Source organism: Thermobia domestica, chromosome 11, assembly GCF_964235325.1.
Source record: "Thermobia domestica chromosome 11, izTheDome1.hap1.1, whole genome shotgun sequence".
In the NCBI taxonomy this organism is placed as follows: Eukaryota; Metazoa; Arthropoda; class Insecta; order Zygentoma; family Lepismatidae; genus Thermobia; species Thermobia domestica.
This window is the reverse complement of record NC_137464.1, coordinates 203,846,477-203,869,442: the sequence shown is the minus strand read 5'-3', so window position 1 is coordinate 203,869,442 and position 22,966 is coordinate 203,846,477.

The window sequence follows — 22,966 nt, the reverse complement described above, 5'->3', positions numbered from 1 at the left end:
TATTATTATTATTATTATTATTATTATTATTATTAGAGTTTAACGTCCTCCGAAGGTAAGGGAAGTGATGATGATGAGATGGATGTTAATGGTAAAATGATGGAAGTGGTAGAACCGAGTGAAATCCAAACAAACACTATTTGTCCATCTCAGAGCTCATTTCGTGCAAGCTTTGATTGAACTAGGAACTCTATGCCTAGAGACGATCGTTTTACCAATGAGACACCGCTGTCTATATTATTATTATTGATCATAGAAGAAAGAGCATGCCTTATTTAAATAGTATATATATATATATATATATATATATATATATATATATATATATATATATATATATAATTTTTGTTTTAGTAAAGTTAGAATTGAATATATTGTGAACTAATTCATTACTGAATTGTGAATTATATTGTGAATCCATTCAATTAATAACCAAATGGGTAGACTCCATCAGGAAACCTGATCGATATATAATGTTTCACAGAAATCGTTTGATTTCTGGGGAAATTATTGTTTACATGCTCTTTGCAATGTTGCACCCAAGGATTTTCCTTTAACTAATTTCGTCCCCATACAATTAGAGAAAGTATCCACTGTCAATCAGAAATCAACACTATTTCATTTCTAAACAAATATATATATATATATTTTTCAAAACATGGAAGAACATTTTTAAATTGAGGTAACGGAAATGTTATTCCCACAAAAATTCACTCGAATCACGGAGATGATTGGACAAAATGAGGAAAATAAAATATGTTTTATTACACCATTTTTTTTTTTTTTTTTTTTGTATTTCCCTTAGAGTGAAGTATATATTTTAAATGGAAGGGGTAGAGTAAATTGAGTGGTGTAATGTTGGTGAATTTTAACGAGACGGATTAAAATCAGGATCGCCTTCTTTCAATATAAATATGTTTTAAAAAAAATAGACTGCACATTTTCTCCCTCATGATAACTAATTTTTGTTTAGAATATCAATCGTAAATAGGGCTACATATCTCGAATAAATAACTTGAATATAAGAAACGTGGGAGGTCGTACTTTCTACACGCTAATCAACTCCCGAAAATAGCATTTCTTCAAGAGTTATGATTTAGAGATGCTATTTCTATGCTAACAATTGAACAATAGTAAATAAAGCTGGAGATTTGTTTACCATATTTTGCGGATTTTAATCACTCTACTGTAATACACGAGGAAAAAATATATACATAATGATAAAAAGAGAAGTCCTATGGCAACAAATATTTTTTCAGTTTTGGTGTGCTTGTAAAAGTCAGTTTTTACACATATTATTTACATACTAATAATGATAGAGTAACACTTCATCTGATTTAAGAAAGTTATTATCATGGTCACCATCATCTTGGTAATCCAATAATGACGTAACTACGAATATTTCCTCTTTGTTTCGATTCACAGCTAAAAAATTTTTTTTTTTGCTTCTGGTCTGCTGCTAGTCTCTCAAATTTACTTATATTTTTCATTTCTCTTTCCAAACCGGATTTTAATTTTTTCTTTCATTACGGTGAAAGGAGAATACATTTGTTCAATTTATACAAATACTACCATTTCTAACACTATCCATCTTGCATCTGTTTCTTTTAACCTCATATAATTGCAACAGTCTGCTCTGTCCAGAGAAATACAATTGTAATTCCAAGAAAACAACTCAACGATAACGTACATAACACTACTATCGCAGGAACCTTGTTCTTTTCAGCCAATTTGTTCAATAATAATGTTGTTGAGTCAGAAGAGCAGAAGTAACGATGTTTTCTGATGTGTGAAAAACAAGGAAAGGCTTAATTTGTAAATAGCTGACGCTGAGTGTTTCTGTGTCAAAGGGACAAAATGATTTTTCTTACAATCATGTTTCAAGCATACTGAAAACAGAATAAACGACATCCATACACAGAAAAAAATGAGGTGTTGAAACAACACAAAATGACTACCACTTTGGCGTGTTGCTTGTATGTCAATTCAACACCAAACACATCGCGTTTGGAGCATATCATAAATACCTTCTTACAGACTGTGAGTATTTGCATCGTTTTTTATTGTTTGGTATGAGCAAAGCTTTCGGAAATTCATTTCGCATTTCTGGCAAATAACTAATAACATTCTATGTTTCCTATAATTAGTCACAATAATGTTGCTGTATACCTGTGAATCATCTGACAACAGTTACACAAATAGCAGTGCTTCCACCTGTTTCCTTTATCTGTTATTCTTGTGTTTTAACACTTACGAACAGAAGATGGCAGGACTGTGCTTAAGTAAGTGTCAGACGATCCACAGGTTTACAATAATATAATTATGACCGATTACAAAAAACATAAAACATTATTCATTACTTGGCGTAAGTGCCAAATATATTTCGCGAATCTTTCCTCATAATAAACGATAAATACCAATGCAAATTTTCTCAGGTAGTAACGAGTTATTGCTGATATGCTCGGAACGCGACGTGCTTGGTGCTGAATTAACACACAAGTAACACGCTAAAGTGATAGTCATTTTGCGTTGTTTCAACACCTCATTTTTTACAGTGTACTTACAGAATTTTCCAGCCAACAGCCTGAGTGTTTCTATGTTGATCAGTATTTCTTTCAGAAAAATGTTCCGGGGGGGCACATTTAATTTTCAGAGGAGCACATATTATTTTCACATGGTACTATTCTATTTATTATTATATTATAGACGTATTATGTTTGTCTTTTCCCTGGGGGGGGGGGGAACAATGCTCCCAAAAAACATGTCTGGAAGAAATACTGATGCTGATATGCAAGCAAAACAATTTAAGCTAAACGTCTATGACAAGTGCGTAGGAAAGAAAACTAAACTTAATATTTTTTACAACCCAAACGGAGATTAGAATAGTTGGTAAATTTAAATATGTTTCTTTATTTACTATTTAGGAATTATTTGGGGAACAAGCAATTATTTTGGAAGCAACAATTTTGTGCTATACACAGAAAAGGGGATAATAATTGAACTGACAACTTCTCTGATAAACAACCACGCACTTTTATTTTTTAAAATGAAAATTCTAATTAGAAAATTTACGCAGCCTCTCACTTTTTTTGTTGAAAGCATCTGCTTAAAATTAGTGAATGAAATAAATATTTATACCAAAATATTTTCCTATAAAAAGAAATGTTTGTCTTTGTGTTAGTGATGTCGCCAAGATGAAATTTGAAAATCGAAAAAGAGTACGAAAATGTACAATATGCGGTTATATTTGGTTGGATTACATTAAATTACGTTAGGTTATGTAACATTAGTTGTGCAGTATTAATATACGGATCCATAATGTAAGTAGTAGTAGTAGATCGGGTTAGAAACCGCGCAGGGTTTGATTGAGTTCTGTTCTCGACATGAAATGAGCAAATTAAAGACTTGCTCAAGTTTTTCTGTACATTTTGCAATATATGGATCCGTATAGTAAAGGAAGTGTACCTCTCCGCGAAACAATTCATCCACCTCCATATACATTGCCGCTTAGAACAGCAAAACAACCAACAAATGCAACCACTTTCTTAACTTTTACTATTTCCCTTACCTGACTTTCACTCATTCTCCCTTACAAAACTTAAATAAATTCTCCAATTGACCTTTAAATTATCTAAATTGGTACTGCGGTACAGTACTTAACCCTTCGTCTTTATGATGTTAGGTCAGCCAATGGCCTTAGATGAATATGATTTAAGAAAATGGTTTGACCAAAAGATAACTCTTGCTCATGGAAATGTTTTACTTTCATTTATATTGAACAATTACGCTTAAGAGGGTTCTGGCATTTATATGGTTTAAGCGTTTAAATACATTGCGCGACCAAACTCCCCATGTCGTTTAAATGGGTAAAGAAGAAGTTTTCAATACTCAACAGTTACCGAGTTTCATAACCAACTCATGACAATTATTTTTATACCTCCAGGGACTTTCACATCAAATCATGACTTAGTAAAATAATTGTTTAATTCCGTGTGTACTGTTGAAGATTCCCAGTTTCATTGAAAGCCATTATGACTTCTTGGTCCCAACTATTAGCAATACTAAGTAATTCACAGAATTCTGAACCTCAAGGGAAAACATGCCGTTTTCGAAGTGATAGTAGACCTATGATACCTTCTCAGAATGTCACTGTAACAACCAGTCGTGCACCAGATTTTTTTCTTCATGGCGTCCAATACTATAAGACACTACGTTATGTAGTTTTGAGCCGCTGTTATTCTGCATTCGAAAAGCCGGTAAGGAATTGTTAAGTGCTATCATCCATATTCAAAGTAAAAGTAACAGAACTAATTTGTTTTAATAAGAAAAGGAGTAGAGATAAAGTGTTAAATCAAATGTTTAGGATTTCTCTGCTGATCAGTATAGTTTTATCAAGAAAGTGTACAAATATATGTCGACCTGCCAAATTAGCAGTGCTCTAAACCTGGTGAACTCACAACGTGAGTACATTACTGGTAGCAATGCATTTTACAAAATGGGATGATTTAACTCTTTGCCCCTGAATTATTTCATCCTCAAATACCATAGGTAAGTCTTAAATGTCAATACAAATCTTCCATATAAATCATATGTTGAAGAAATCCTTCATATAAGATATTTTAATGGGAAAATGAAATTTTTGATTTTTACATCCCACGGTTATGTCGACTAGGCTAAAGGAGACAGTGATGATGAGAAATGAATGAAATGGCGAAATGAAGAAAGCGGCAGGAAACGGGAGAACCCCGAGGTAACCCACGATTACAGTTATTCTTCACTCGTGAGTTTCTTCAGTTTCAACCTATAATTGAATTGAATTCGTTATCCTTGATTGCCGTCAGTCGAAAGTAACATTGTTGATTTTGACATCTCGAAAAAACCACATTCCACAATACATGAAAATCCGATAACTCCTAGATAATAACACTTTAGAACAACTCTGAATGGTTTTAAATCCAAATGGTACGGATATATGATAAGTCTCGAACAAAGTAGAAATTATTTTTCATACTCAAGGAAGAATGTGTAAGGAGTCGGTGAAGCTTAATTTTTAGAACGGGTAACTGGAAATCACCATTCGGCTTTAAGAGCTTTCATCTACTTGACTTTTTAAAAATTTAATATATCGACACTTATACAGTGTAAATCAAACGAGAAGGATGAATAACGTAAGTGAATGAATGTAAACAAAATGTTGGAATGAGAATGTAGGAAAGGACAGAAAATCTCTAAGAAACCCCATGGAAACGATGTTCTCCCTTACAGACGCACTTTTTCTGGGATCAAACTAGATGCCTCTATCATTAGAGGTGACTGAACTACCACTAAACTAGCGTGCAACCATCAATCAATGGACTATAGACTTTAAATATTGCATCGTATAAAATTTCACATGTTTTAATTATTTGTTTAACGTTTCCATTCGCTTTTTCACATACCTTTGCACCCTTCAAAAACAAACCGCGTAACAATTTGTATCACTCCGCGCACGAATATTCAGTGATTTGTGCAGGAGAAAATGCTTCGTCTGTTTCCCGCAATGTTTCTTCTTCTGCACGTGAATTAGGGTGGTCCTTATTCCTCAAGTTGTGTATATCTGTGACCGCACCCCTTAATCTTTTTCCTTTTAATGAGAAAAGTGTCCTGTGTAAATTTGAGTTCGTTATGACGACGATAAATGGTGCCGCAAAGACATTTTAATCTTTATAGGAATAGGATTTAGAAAACAGTAACTCCTTTATCACCTAGAAGACCTCTGACTCCGGTACATTACGAAGCGATTCCAGACTCACCATCCATTGCTCTTTGATGCTATGCACCACGAAGCCACTCTTCGCAAACCTTCAACTATTCTCCGTCATTCTCCACTCTCTCTGCTGTTTACTCTGTACCAATACGTTCTCCCCTCAAATAGTCCCGACTTTCAACTTCTTGAAGACTTCCTCATTGCAATCTTCCCACCATATATAATTCCATCTTATGTTGCACAGTGATTTCAACGCACTAACAGGGCTCCACTCGTCTCCATTACGTCCAGAGTAGCCCCTGGACAGAAGATAACATTCGTTCGTCTCTCTAACACTCTGTGTTGTGTTGTGATGTCAAGTGCACCTCATTGTTCCATTTCTCCACACTGTTCTGCTCTCACGCTCTCCTGTTGAATTGCTCACACTTATTCATGTTTTCCTGTCCTTGTGATTGTGGTTAACGGCCATAATGTCCTTTCAATTGAATGAACTTGGATTTAATAAAGTTAATAAAAATCTCTTTTGCCTCACGACAATTAACCTACACCTGCAGTTCCTATAAACTCTGCTTCCCAAATAAAGGGCGTAACCCTTTGGGTGGGTGCTAGCTACGGCTAGCAAAAAAAAAAAAAAAAAAAAATCAAAGACCAGAAAATAACTTGCATTCGTCAGCACTAACATAACCCTGTGTGTGGCGTTCAGAGCACTGCATTCCATCTTCATCTACTTCTCTGCCCACTGCATCCTGCAATACAATCATTCAGTTTTGCTTCGCCATAATTCATCACGACATGCTAATAAATGTATTATTTTCGACAGTATTTTTGTGGCACACTTGGCCTCCCATCATATTATGTTTGATTGTCATTATATGTTATTTTTCACCCTTCAATCACCTCTCTGTATGTATGTATACTCAATAAATGAATAAATATTAAATATGTACAACTCTTAGACCAACCACATTAAAGTGCAATCAACCTTTCTATTCATGAAGCACTTACCCGAAGAAAGGGCAAAACCCTTTAAACGGGACGACGGACAAAAAAAATAATAATTCAAATTTGTGTTTGTGATCTTTTAATATGATTGTTATTTTTAGGGAATTGTAGTTTCGTTGTGGGTCTTGTATCATGTGATTAAATGAACAAAGTGATCATTATGTTTTCGGTGTCTAGTGAAATCAGTTATCGTAGTGGTATTTACCTCGTTGGTAATATGAGTGAACAGGTATTGGGTTGTAAGTTACTGTCCAACATATCTTCCGTGTATGCATCACATTTTTGAATTGATATTAAAGTGTGTATTTTAAGAATGTGTTTCAGTTTCTTCCGGTCCAGAGGTGCCAATTTTCAAGCGTTTACAGAAAGAGTGGCCGAGATTTCAGCACAACAATTTTGTTACATTAATTTCTGATCGAAGTGTTAATTCAGTTCTCTGCAATATGAAGAAAGATACGCTAGTATTTGCTGTTTAAAATTTGGAAATGCAGAGAAGATTACAGAGAAATTTTGGAGCTTACATTAATTTTTTCTAGGAAGTACGCCTCCTGGAGGTTTTTCTTTCCGTTTCCCTGGAGCTGTACATCAGGCAAGGTGGATGGGAAAAGCCTTTTGACGTTTAAAAATATTTATCTTTATTAATCATTTTAAATTGAATGAACGGGAAGAAGAAGGACTGCGTCAATTGTGCACTTTTCCTGTTCTAAAAAGCTTGGTTTATGTTGTATGTAAAAGCTTGGTTTACTTGTTCCAGTGCATCTCGTTCACCACATCAAGATTTACAATTTTTGAAGAGCCTTCAAACGTACAAACTCATAAACTCTGATGTCTCGAGAGTGGCTTTATTGTAGCTTTTCTAACATCTTTGGTACCTCTCAGAGGAGTGGGAGCACTTTCATTTTTTGACGAGAATGTCAGTAATGAACGAAACACAAAATAACAGAAAAAATTAAAAATAGTGACAGTTCATATGAAACGATGAAGCGATGAAACGATGAACTACATGCTAGTGAAATAGATGATATTGAAGAAAAAGAAATTGCTGATTTCGCGATAGGAAACACGAATAAGTTCTTCGAAAGGTTTCGGATTTCTACAGGTTTTCTAGACCATGATCCAGTTTGTTGGTCGACAAACGATGAATTTCTTTTCGGTAGAAAAGTAGTTAATAAGCTGCATGTTACAAATGCAGCGGAAAGAACGGAAAGTTAATGTAAGATCACAATGCAGTTCTAACTAAAAATGAAAAACACAAACAATTCCTTTTGCAAGTGGTGAAAGACTATAGAAACTTGTTTCCAGGATGTGGAAAAGCTACCTTGCGTAAAAAGTAAAAGTTATCATTAAGTCGATCTACAATTCAAATATATAATTTTGTCCACTTTTTGGAATATCGGCCACTATCATTTATATTTGTATTTATTAGCTGATTGATTTCTAACTCATGTAAATTTTACTAATGAAGTAAGTGGCATGAGAAACAGATCCAAATATCTTTTCCACAGTGGTTCATAACACTGTGCATTACCATAAGTACTATATGTACGGACGATGATGATGATGCTGATAGTTTGTTGCCTGATAACCAACCGACTGTATTTGAACACCAGTCAATTCTGAATTATGGAGGAAAACTTTATATTGTTCTATTTATATTTGTGATAATTATTATACGTTTATTGACAAATAGTAAATCGAGTGCCATTGAAATTCAAATGGATTTTTTTTTTTTACAGAAATCAACTGCTTTGCGGCACGGGTTAAGGTAGATGGATTTTTGTGAAATTTTGTGTATGATGTTTCTATTACCATAGGAAAAGAAATAGGGGGTGCGGCGGAAGAAATTCAAAAATTTATTTTTTCCCACATACCTAAGGACCAACCTAACTTGCATGTAATCCTTCACTGGTAACCCTCCTGCCTGCATGGCCATCATCAAATATAGCGCTCGCTCTGCGTATTTGTCACTGGTTGTAGCTGTTTTCCTGTTAAGTTTAATATTTTTGTGTAAGATGGCAATCCACATGTAGAGATGTGCTTTTAATTGAAACTAAAATGTTCTTAGTGTGATTAAAAAATACAATAATTGCTACTTAGGTAAACAAGTGGAATTTCTTGGGAACTATTTTCCTATGGAAGAAAAAATGAAATGAAATCTTTGATTTTTACGTCCCGCTGTTATGGCGGTTATTCTAAAGGAGACGGTAATAACGAGTAATGAATGAAATGAAGAAAGTGGGAGAACGGGAAACTGGAGAACCCGGAGAAAACCCACGCACACGGTGTTTGTCCACCACAAAGTTCACTTGGCGGGGGCTGGGATCGAACCCGGGACCCCAAGCACCAAAGGTGAACGCTCTACCACTGAGCCACCGCGGGCCCTTTCTTATGGAAGAATAATGGTCATTTGGCTCATTGTAAGTGTTGCTCACTTCTGATTATACGTATTTCTTTTTTTCTTTTTTCTTTTTTCTTTTTCTTTTTTTTTTTAGGAATCGTGAGACTGTTTAGTCAGTTCCAGAGAACTGGGCTGTAAATGTTCATCATGTTGCCCAAAAGAAAAATTGAGCCCTTGTACTAAATTTCTATTTATTATATTAAATGCATTATACTTGAGATAATTGGAGAGCGTTTCATTGGATATAAAAAGTTGTGGGCCTATTATTTTAAAGATAAGTAAGAAAGAAAGATAAAATATATTTCACCGATTCGAAGCAGCGAACGTCTGATGCTAATTCTGTATGTTATAATGAGGGGTAAAAGTGGATCTGAAAAGGTAGGGGGACGGTAGCAAGCGGCACGATCTATTTTAATCCTTGCCTATCCTTGCCTATTTTAATTTTTTAGGAACTGGGGCACGCCGTAAATATTTTTCCGAGGTCGGGGATGACGTTCTCCAGCGTCCCCCACTTTTGCCCCTTATTATAATTCGCATATCGATTAAAAGAAACGATCAGGTTTAACTCTTAACATACCAAACGGGGTCCTCTAGGGATCCAGAGGGTAGTATTTGGTGATACTGCTGCAACTATAAGAATAAATTTATTCTCGATTTTTATGTGTGTCCTGCATCCGTTTGGGGTATACTATCTATTTCATAATTAGATCTACGATCCGTTCGTTAAGAAATACAAAAAATAAAAAAAAACACACTTGAAAATGTAAAAGCTCCATTGTTAAACTTGAATTTCAGATTTACGAACACAAAAGTATAAAATTGTACGAAAAACTGAATATTGTTAAAGTAAACATAATATTTGATGTCAACAATGGTCATTTAACTTAGGTATGCTTTTAGACATCAAAAAAATAATAATTTGAATTGCAATACTATGTTGAGGAATTAAAATAATACTTGGGGTCCCCAGAAGTCCCCAGCTTGGTAAACAACGTTGACCGGTTAGTCTTGGTACGTTAAGGGTTAAATGAACATTTAAGAGTCGAAAGAATGATTGTCCGTTTTCAGGAGTAACAAAATATCCGAAAAAATCTACAAGGGATACTAAAATTCTAATCTATTCAATAAATAAATTCTGTCGCTCTTTTTAATGAACAATTATTTGATCCACATGTTCTCTTGCCTCTACTTGAGAGTCACGTAGTGATCCGAAACACAGTTTTGAAATGGACGGGAGTAAAAGAGCATATGTTTTTAGTAGATCTGCTAATCAAGCTAAAAAACATAGTAAGAAAACAGAGACTAGAGAAGATAGTAAAATCCAATAGCTCTTATTCTAATTTTCCATGTTATCTCTTGACGCTATGGGCAGGCTAAATAAAATTTAGCAGTGATAGATTGAATATTTTGAACCATTAATGCGAACTCCGGGATATACAAAGGACGAAGATTTATGGTCAACCACGATTAGCCATGATTTGCAGTTACAGGTAAAATTTAAGAGATTGTTCAGCCCGGCTCCCAAGCATGGACGTCCGCAGGACATTTTCGAGTGGGTAAAATACTGATTCCAGGGGGGACAAAAGACCGACACACAAACTCAGTCGCGAATACACAATTTTGATACACGAGGGCACATAATACATCAAGTACAACAACAGTTATTTCCGCGCGTATGCTTATTAACTACAGCAAATAATCTATAATACCAAATACTATAGTATTAATATACTAAGTGTTATAACATTTAAGTAAGCAAATTAGTATGTCTTGACATGCACTTCCAAAATCTTTCAAAACTCAGGAAGGCAACATCCCCTTTTCCCTTTCCCCGCTGCGGGCAGTCATGGTTCCTAGTGTTCTGTGTCTATATTTATATGCTACTTCAAAGATTCGGGAGAGAGAAAATGCATCTTGGTAATCTATCAGAAGTCCATGCTATTTCATTTTCAATCTCCCGCTCTTCGCTTTGTTTCTTAATTTTTTTAGCTCGAGGTTTTCTATAAAGTTTTTAGTCTGTTAGTTGGCAACATTTACACACTGCCGTCTGCGTTGCTTACAAGGGCTGCAAAGCTTCGTGAAAAAGCGAATAGGTCGTTTCGAGCTGATTTATTCAACTGAGAAAATATATACAATGATGTGCAAAACGCGAGAGTGAAAGTAATTTTTGCATGCTGAATCAATCTTAAGCGGCATAGATCGGTGAAACTTAAACCGTATATAGAAACTAGTGTTACAGATGGATACAGAAAAGGAAAAGCACATGATTAGAAGACAAATTACATTTTTTTTATGTAGAAACAAAATCCTAAACTGAAGTTACTGCGACTCATGATGGACCATAACATTACAGGAGTGATATGGTCCTTAGAAGGTGTATGATCATCAGGAAAAGTGTCGTGTGCTTTGCAGCGTGCTTCCATACTGCTCAGAAAGTTAATAATGATTTGTTGTAGTATGGAGCGCTGTTGAAAACTGCCTGGTGATCCTTGGTTCCATATGGACGTTCTGCATGATATCTCATACGTGCTTGATGGACTCAAGTATGGGATACAGATGGCCAGTCCATATGCCGAATATTCTCATGTTTTAAGATCTCGGTCATCTGCGCTGTTCGACGCTAATTTTCAGAGATAAAGATTAAGTAGGCTCCAACTCCACATCTGAAAAGATTAATGCGATTAAGGAGTACAGTTTCACAATAATCTTCACATGTAAGTATACCGCGTTCAAACATTTGAAGTTCGATGTGAGCATGCAACATTATCGCTCCATGCACGAGAAAACTCTACCACCTCAACAGTTAAGCTCGACAATGTTGGTTTATTCACTGCGTATTTCCACCTCTCGTCCGATGAGTGTAAGTTCAGGACCACTACTCGGACTAAATCTTTGTGTGTTCTATGGATATCTTTTATCTATTCGTCATCTTCTTGTCCAATGCCCCGCTGTCGTTCGGCATCAATAACATTACCAGTTTCATGAAAACCTGCAATTGCTCCTAGATGACGACATTAGTAATTGCCCCACCTGATTGCGTTTTGGACTTTGACCCCGACCTCTGTGACGTCATAGGTTAAAGGTCAATGACCTTGGCCCGGGATCAGTGACCAAGGGGTGCCATGGCCCACCGCCCAAATTTTGGCAGGGGTACATAGGACCACCCCCTTAAATTTTGGAAATTGCCAAATCTAAAAATTTGGTATGGTAGCCTAGTACCATAGTATGTACCTCTATCAGTATTGGGGGTCTATGTCGTTCCCTTTCATGGGTAAAAATTGCCAAAAATTCAAATTTCGGAGGTTTTTGACCTAATTCATCCCCTTTGATGAGGTGTTATCATCCTATATGGTTATATGGATGTATACAGGGGTCCATTACCTTTTATAAGACATGGGTATATTAATGCACCCCTTGAAAATGTTGTTAGGGGTACCTTGACCCACCCCTTTAGTTTTGGAAAATGCCCAATTTAAAAATTTGGTATTATAGTACTGGACCCTAATATGTATCATGATAAATTTGGGTGGTCCACTTCGTTCCCTTTAAGGGGTACAAAATTGCCAAAAATATAAACGTAAGCAATACGTTGTATCACGTGTTTGGTTTTTGGCCTAATTTATCTCCTTGGATGAGGACCTTATATAGTTATATGGGCGAATACAGGGGCCCATTACCTTTTATAAGACATGGGTATATTAATGCACCCCTTGAAAATTTTGGGAGGGGTACCTTGGCCCACCCCTATAATTTTGGAAATTGCCCAATTTAGACATTTGGTATTATACAGGTTACGGCACGTAAAACCGGCCCGTAACGGAGTCCCCTTCAGTCCCCTTAAAACACGTCTGCAACTTCTCTCACTCGCATGAACCTGTTGACTCAATCTCCTGGTTGACTTTCGAGGACTTCTTGTCATTATCTCCTCCACCTGCATCTTTAATTCAGGTGTGCAGACAGATGGTCGTCTGTTCCTGGGAGCATTTTGAACCGATCCTGTACGCCGCCATTTTTCAATCAATTCCTGAATGGTGCTGTTTGCTGGCACAGAACGTCCTGGGAATTTCTCCCGAAACAAATTCTTTGTTTTCACAAAAGATCCAGTGAGAATAAACCCTTCAACAATGGCAACACGCTCGGGTATCGAATACGGCATTATCACACACTGACACTCACCCGGCTTAACACAACGAGGCCTTTTTCTCAACTGGTTTCGACAAGTTTCACTGGCTGCGGCTGCACGTGATGCTGTAGGTCACGTAAGTCGACCCGACCTCGACACGCCATCTCTTGGTAGGAAGGTAGATTACACTGGCTTACAGTGGTTTTGGTGCCGGGTGTTTCTTAGCTGATTTGAAGTAGAATTGGGACGCTGAATCCAAATATGGCGTTAGTTTTCCCCTAACAGCTTTAGTTTTTGAGATATAGGAATTGCAAGACTGACCTGCTACAACGTTGAAAATTGCATAGGTGCTGTTTTACTGTAAGTGAAAAGAAAACTATGACATTTAAATCTGTTATTTGGAACACTTTGAAAATAATGAAAACCATATAAACACAAACATCAAGTACATAATAACTCTGTAACTACATTTTTTAATAGTTTTTATGAATAAAAAATCAAATAATTTGTTCAAAACGATCTATTCAACACTTCGGAAGCTTCGTTTTCGTGACATCCTTGAATGTTTCTTTGCACAGTCTCTTTTTAGGTTCCAGCAGTAATCTGCCATCATATGGGCATCCCATCTTCCTTGGTACCGGTCCTCCATTGTTTTAATATCTTGGTGAAATCTTTCACCTTGTTCTTCACTCAGACTGCCTACGTTGTCTGGGAAACGGTCCAAATGGCTGTGCAGGTAATGAATTTTGATACTCATATTACATCCAAGTTTTTGGAATGCATTAAGCATCTGGTTCACTAGCTCAACATAGTTATCAGCTTTATTATTGCCAAGGAAATTCTTGATAACTTCTACAAATGAGGTCCAAGCTCTACGTTCAGTCTCATTCATGGACTCCACGAAAGCCGGATCTTTCATGAGTTGTCTTATTTGGGGACCATCAAATATTCCAGCTTTTAATTTTTCTGTGCTGATCTGAGGTAGCTTGTTTCCCATGTAAGCAAAGCACGGCCCGTCCTTATTTAGCGCCTTTACAAACTGCTTCATCAAACCGAGCTTGAGATGTAGAGGTGGCAAAATGATTTTGTCACACTCAACAATAGGCATGTTAATAATATTTTTCTTACCAACAACCATGTCGTCTCTCTGCGGCCACTCTTTTTTTGACCAATGGTTTGCTTTGTCTCTGCTATCCCACAGACATAGAAAACAAGGATATTTTGTGTAGCCACTTTGCTGTCCAAGAAGAAAGTTCACCATCTTTAAATCCACACAAATCACCCACTGATGGTCCTGATATTTAATTTTTTCCATAACCAAAGCAATTGCTTCATATTCTTCTTTCAGTCGTGTTGAATGAGCGATTGGAATTGAGCCATATTTATTGCCATTGTGTAGAAGGACGCATTTTAAACTTCGCTTGGAGCTATCAATAAACAGGCGCCAATCATCTGGATTGTATTCTGGAAGACCCATGTGTTCTAGGAGACCTCTAACATCGTGACAGAATACGAGATTTGTGTCTTCAGTGAAAAATGGTAAAAACTCCTTTTCCCTTGTTCGGTAGAATGTGATTTTAGTTCCTTGTTCTAGTACGTTTTTCTCCTTCAATCTGGAAGCAAGTAATTCAGACGATTCTTTTGAAAGATTAAGGTCCCTAACTAGATCATTTAGCTCATCTTGATTAAACTGTTGAAGAATTGTTGACATTCCCTCATAATCACTGTCACTTCCATCATCCATGTCACAAGAATGTTCACTACGTTCGTTTTCAGTCTCACAAAGCTCTGGCAAGTGGTGAAACGTTGGGATTGGTATTTCATCGGAATGAACAACTGGACGTCTTGCTGAAGGCAGATCAGGATATGTCCACTTGTTCCGGTTATTTCTATTCATACCCGTAACATTTACCAGGCAGAAATAACAGTCATCAACATGGTTTGTGGGTTCCCTCCAAACCATTGGAACACCAAACTTAAGACTTTTTCTTTTTCCAGTTGTCCACTGTCGCAAGTGTTCAGTACACATTTTACACACAATATGTGGAGCCCACGTTTTATCTTGGTCCCCTAGGCGTACACCAAAATATGCATGATATGCTTTTTTTTACAAAGTCACTGATATGTTTTCTATTGTCTTTAAATGTGTACTCACCACATATGTAGCAAAACACATCAGGATGGTTAACACAACTTCTTCGACTTGAACTCATTTTATGTTCAGGCCACTAACACGGATGTTAAATATAAAGCCTTAGTATACGCGATACAAGTTATGATTTCAGAACAAAACTCACATGTTCCAACATGTCACTCCACCGGCAAGACAACAACTACGATCCACTAGCCAAGTAGAATACCAATGCAATCTAGTGGACGTTCCTGGAACTACTATATGACTAGTTTCCGTTTAGTACCGACAGATAGCAGCACTAATGAGAAAAGAGCGCCGTTCTTCCAAATAGAAATCTCTATAGAGCACAGTAGGATTTATTTGAGTTGCAGAGTTTATAAGATCATATTCAAACTTGTTATTACGAGAATATTTGTATTTCTTTTGCTTATTTTGTATACTATTGCAAGAAGCATGCAGAAATAGTGGTTTCATCATTTAAAATTTACATATTTATTTTGGATTGTAATATTTCTTCCACATACATTGTAACGTAAATAACACTACTGGTACAGTAGCCTGTATCTACCAAAGTAGAGCTGATAGAAAAAAACTGCTTACATTATTGGATTCAGCGCCCCACACATAGTTAAAATCAGCTCTAAAATTTTAGGAACCAAGAAAAAAATTTTTTTCTGTAGGCCTGTGTTATTTAAGTGTCGCCAAAAACACAATATACCAGAATATTACGACGGGCCGGTTTTACGTGCCGCACCCTGTAGTATAGGAGCCTAATATAGATCACTATAAATTTGGGTGGTCCACCTCGTTCCCTTTTAGGGGTACAAAATTGCCAAATTTTAGTACAACCACGTGTTTGGTTTTTGGCACAATTTATCCCCCTTTGATGACGTTCTATTACCTTATATGGTTATATGGTCATGTATAGGTGTCCATTCCCTTTCATAAGACATGGGTATATTGATGCACCCCGGGAAGGGTACCTTAGCCCACCCCTTAAATTGTAGAAATTGCCAAATTTAAACATTTGGTATCATAGTACTGGACCTTAATATATATCACTATAAATTTGGGTGATCCATCTCGTTCCCTTTTAGGGGTACAAAATTGTCAAAATATAAACGTAAGCAATACGTAGTACCACGTGTTTGGTTTTGACCTAAGTTATCCCTTTGATGATGCCCTATTACCTTATATGATTATAGGGGTTCATTTCCTATTATAAGACATGGGTATATTGATGCACCCTTCTTAAAATTTGGCAGGAATCCACTGAAATTGTCCAATTTAAGCAGAGTACAGGACCTCAATATGTATCATGAGAAATTTCGGGGGTCCTATTGCCAAATTTTTTAGTGCAACCATGCGTTCGGTTACTGACTCAATTTATCCTCTTTGATAAGGTTATAAGGTATGGACGGTTATCCCCTTTCATTTTGGTAAGACCCTTAGGGTGTAGTACGGTCACGTGATCGATGATTTGGTTTTGATGCGCGACGGGTCCCTGGTCAATGTTCTCTAGGAATTAGGTGGAAACTTTGTCCAGGGTTCTCGTCTTATATCGCACAGTTCTTTAGGAGAATCTGATAACGTTGTATGTATCATATTGATGGAATGAACAATAAAAGCACACAGATAAGCATAAATTGTATTTTATTCATTTTTCTGGTTTTTTGTTTTTCTTTCTTATTGACAGTGTTTGTATATTGAGCTGGGTTTCTTCATTAGACCTCCTGCTCTTCTTGATTGTGATGATTTGTTTCCATGTTTCGCAGCATGGTACCGGTTTGCAAACCTTCGTATTGTGAATTCTGTAAAAAGAACGAAAAAAAGATGATTAGTATAGAAATAGGTGATGATAAAACAAATACACTCTCAATGATAAATAAGATAAAATTACCTGGAATGTATATTGTAGCAGTCTACGATCATTAACCGTGTGTACTGTTGTGAATAAGTATTGAATTTCACGCAGAGATTTTCCTTGGGCTTTACAGCACAAATAAAAATAAGCATAATAGCCACATACGGATGAACCAAGACTTTGCATTTGGCTCTTATTATATTTATAGTACGTACAATGAAGTTTTAAGAATGCAACATGTTGTGGTACATAAGGAGGAAGGCCATAGCTGTCAAAATATTCTCCTACACCGCGATTAACAATATAAATTGCAATCCAATGGTTTCCTAATTTTGTGGATGGATCTGTATTTACAATGATTGCCAGAGGTAGAGAAATCCGTGAGGGCAACTCATCGCTTGCAAATACCCCAGTAAAATGATTTCTGAATAATAGACTACCGTTTAAAGCACTAGCTAATTGTAATGTATTCAACATCGTGAATGGAAATGATACATAGCGTATACGTACCTTGTAATTTAAAAGTCCAGGATAATGTTGCGCTGTTGGTCGATCTGTAGGAGTGAGGAAAACTCCCCACACAATACAGTTTGCAGGTGCTGCTAATTTCTCTTGGAAATGAACTTCCAATCGGATGGCTCCATGTCGTTGTAAATTCAATAGTGACAATCTCCAGCAGAAGAATCGGAAGTTAGGTCAAAAACAAACAGTGCATATCCATTGCTCTTGAAATAGTATTTCCAGTATTGGTAAAATGTATGCCAGAGCCTGAGAACAATGTGTGGTACGATGAAATGTAGAGATTTTCTTCAAAGCTGGGTTGCAATGGTTTTGAAGGTACAGCTTTTCCATCCACGTACAATGTAAAGAAATTAATGTTTAGATGTTGAAATTCAAATGGATTGCTGGTAATAGTTCCACTGGATGCTTCATTCGATGTAAATCCTACAATAATACGATTTGGCAATGTTCCCATAAACAGGTTTTCAATAGTTTTGTATTGTATATCCTTCGGGATGATAAATGATTTCATTTGAACCCTTGTCAGAGGATACTTTGCCGGTGTAGATTGTAAAATTTTATTGTGTGTCAATTTGACACTAGGGCTAATGCTGACTTTTTTCACCTGCAACGATGCATCTAGAATATTAATTTTTGCATTGACACCACTTTCACTTTGCAGGAATAAGTTTCACACGTATTTCAACTCCATGAATTAAAAATTTATCTTGATTAAAAAGGTCACAATGAAGATGTCCAATCATATCGAATTTCATACTTTGTTTTGTCAGTTCATAGCGTTGTTGAAATCCTTTGTTCTCCCTGGTGGTTGCGTTCATAAGACCAGACGTATTTTGAAACCACATTGCTGTTTGTAAATGTGTATTTTTAGCTCCATCACTATAATTAGGCAGTTTTTCCAGGTGCGAACGATATGGATGATTATGTGACGGAAATGAAATTAGTTTATTGTTCAAGTAGATTTGTACTTCACTAAACATAGCATTTAGAAAATCATTGACAGGTGCAATTGCTTTATCCGTTTCGGTGAAGGAGGAACCATCTGGTTTCACAATTTATGCTTGGATGTACAATAAGGTTTGTGGCAAATCAATATATTCATCACTGCTACCACTCACTACAAATTCTATTGGTGAATTTTCAGCTATTGAACTAATTGTTTTGTAGCCAATAATACGATTGTCCAGAACACTGGTTTGCGTGGGTAACGTTGAAAAAATGTCCAATTCACTTTTTACACAGTCACAGGATTGATGATGTAAGAAAGCCATCGTTGAATTAATCAAAAATATCTGGTGCCGATGCCAATGATATCTTCTTCTTCTTATGTGATAATTTACGTCTCTTCGTAGGATTGTTGGTGTTGTTGATCGTTGAAAGTTCAACCTCAAACTGAGAGCAGTCATCCTATTTTCGTTTATGATATCCACTTCCCAGCATAGTTTTCAACTTATTTTTAGCTTTTTCTTGTAAATTTGTTTTTGCATCTTGCATACGTTGATGAAACGATTCTTCCAGCTGTTGATTCGAGATCACAACATCATTAATCATATTGGCACCTGATTTTAATAATTCTTTTCCCACAGTTTTAGCTCCCTGCTTCACAAGTGGTAACACTGAACAAAATAAGCCACAAAGGAAACTTCCAATGTCATATCCTGTTTGATAGGGACTTCCCACATAGACGTTGCCAATACCGGACAACGCTTTTTTGGTAGTATTGCAAATACGGATCCATCATGACGACGACGACGGAAATGTAGTTTTGTACACACCGTTTCAAAGGTGAATGGCATACGATGACCTGTGCTATCCCTTATATCGATTTGTATTTGCTCAAAATTCATTTTTTCCACCGGAACATAATGTGCAGGATTAAAGATTTGTACTGCATGACTTCCAAAAGTATGATTCACAGGATACATGTTGACAATTCGTAGCAAGGGTATATTGTATCTCCAACAATGACAGATTCAATAATGTCACAATAGGCGTACATTTGTGATGGTAAGCTTAATCGTACATCCGGTGTATATTGTCCCTTTTCCATATCTTTTAAATCACATTTCGGTTCAAATCCAAGCATTAAACTAACACTTGGTGAGGTTTGTACAGAAGTATGGATTTTTTTATTGGGATGTCTTATGAGGCATATATTATTAGTTGCGTCATAAGATATAAATAAATTGGTTTCTTTATAATGTATATTAATTGCATTAATAAGATCTCTTATATTGTTATAATATCGTACAGGGATCGTTACGAACGTCCACGGTTCCTGATCACTACTACATGACGATTTGTAATATATTTTATTGTTTTTACTGTTAATGTTCAGCAAAGAATGTGGATAATGAATATCTACAATTGTCACATCCCATTTCTGGCGAAACTCTACACGTCGTTGTAATTTCATAATATATGAAGTCAATGTATTTTCTGGAAAATAATCCATGGAACTATTACTGGGTAGTGTAACGTAAAAATCTTGATCAGGTTCCATTCTTCTTCTTCTTCTTCTTCTTCAATGAAGTCGTAGGGATCCACGAATTGAATGAGGAAGGATATCCTTTCCACTGGACGAGATACTCCTTTCTGTGACCTTTTGTTCTTGTACGTAATATTTTATCGATGAGGAACGTCGAAGGGAGCGGTACTGGTTGTAATTCTTCTCTGTAGAAAACACCATCGATGAGTTGATGATTTAAATCCTTTAGTCGATACACTGGTCTGTTTCTTGGTAAAATGGCTTTTACTCTAAATATTTCCCAAGTCCAGTTCTCGAGGTAACGCTTGTCAAAGATACGTTTTGTTTTACTAATACGAACAGTATCACCAACAGATAAATCCGTATTTTGTTTTGAACGTTGTAGTTTTTTATCGTATAAGTTATGCCAGATTTTCGGCTTTAGAAGATTCGAAGTGCACTAGTGTTGAGGATACCTGGATTGAAATTAGAGATAGCATTAAAATTTCAGCAAAAGAAAAATTGGGACACGCGGAAATACGTAGGAACAAACCATGGTTCAACCAGGAATGCATAAAACTGGCAGAGAAGAGAAAACAGGCAAAATTACGCTGGCTACAAAATCCGAATGAAATGACTACACAAAATTTCGCAGATATCAGGCGGGAAACTTCCAAAACTTTTAGAACAAAGAAACGCGATTTTCTGAAAGCTAAAATTAAGGAACTTGAAGATAATAGTAAAAATAAAAACATACGGGACATGTATAAGGTAATCAACGAATTTAAGAAAGGCTATCAACCTCGTGCTTATATATTAAAGAAATCTAACGGTACAGTTCTCACTGACACGGATAGCATCTTAAATAGATGGAAAGATTTCTTTGACGATTTACTTAACACGCAACCAAAAACTAGCGTTCGTGGAGAAAAGGAGATACACAACGCAGTACCGTATTGTTCCAATCCACAAGAAAGGCGACAAAACTGACTGTAATAATTATCGAGGCATTTCTCTTGTCAACATCCCATAAAATCCTTTCAAATATTCTGTTAGCAAGACTGACCCCATACGCAGATGAAATTATTAGAGATTATCAGTGCGGATTTAGACGAAATCGATCAACTATCGACCAAATATTTACCATTCGCCAAATACTCAAAAAAGTGGGAATACAATACCCCGGTACATCAACTATTTATTGATTTTAGAAAGGCGTACGACTCGGGTAGGAGAGAAACATTATACAACGTTCTTACAGAACTTGGAATACCGAGAAAGCTCGTTAGATTAATTAAGATATGTTTAAATGAATCCCAAAGTAAAGCCCGGCTAGGAAAATTTTTGTCCACGAGCTTTCAGGTCGAAAATGACCTGAAACAAGGAGATGCGTTGTCGCCATTATTATTTAACTTCGTTTTGGAATACGCTATAAGTTAAATCAAAGATAGCAACCAGGGCTTACAGTTGAACGGTATTCACCAGGTCATGGCATATGCTGATGATGTAAATTTAATAAGAGATTATAAGAGAACAATAGAAAGAAATGCAGAGATCTTATTAAACGCTTGCAGGGACATGGGTTTAGTAGTGAATGCAGAGAAAACTAAATACATGGAAGTGCGTCGGGACCGGAATACAGCAAATTATGGATGCGTTAAAATACTAAATAATACTTTTGATAAAGTGGATACTTTCAAATATCTAGGATCAATATTAACAGAGGAAATTCATATTCACGGAGAAATTAAATGTCGACTAAAAGCAGGGAATTCTTGTTACTATTCGTTTCAAAATCTCTTTGTTGTCGCGAATTCTGGCAAGGAATTTGAAACTTAAAATATACAAAACGATAATCATGCCTGTTGTTCTGTATGGCTGCGAAACATGGTCACTTACTCTGAGGGAAGAACATAGACTGAAAGTATTTGAGAACAAGATCCTGAGACGAATATTCGGACCCAAGAGGAACGGGAATGGGGAATGGCGGAAACTTCATAACGAGGAACTCATAACTTATATGGTTTACCCAACATTGTTAGGGTCGTCAAGTCTAGGAGGCTTAGATGTGCGGGTCATGTAGCTAGAATGGTAGAAAGTAGAGACGCTTTCAAAGTCTTGACTGGAAGACCAATCGGAAAACGACCATTAGGAAAACCTAGGCGCAGATGGAAGGACAATATTAAGATGGATCTCGCAGAGATTGGAATACAGAGTACAAACTGGATGCAGTTAGCTAAGGATAGAAGTCAGTGGAGAGCTTTTGTGAACGCGGCATTGAACCTCCGGGTTCCATAGGCCATAGAGTTAGTTAGTTAGTTAGTTATAAGTTATGCCACACCTCCAATAAATTGTCCTGAGAAACGTTTGCAGGTGCCATTTTAATGCTGGAATGTCGACTTTCATTGTATGCTTTTACAAGTAAAGGCAATACATTGATGTAATCGTATGTTTGATATTTGGTAAAGTATTTCCACATACGATGTTTTAATGTCTGATTAAATCTTTCTGCGATGCTGGCTTTAATATCTGGATCCTTTATTGTAACATGTTGCACGTTGTGTTTCCTGAGAAACTTTTGTACTGTCTTGTTGGTAAATTCAGTTCTTTGATCACTACGTAGCACTATTGGTTTCCTGTCCTGGGAAATCATTTCAAATGCATTCATTATATCCTCGGCACTTTTTGATTTTAGTGGTACAGCCCACCC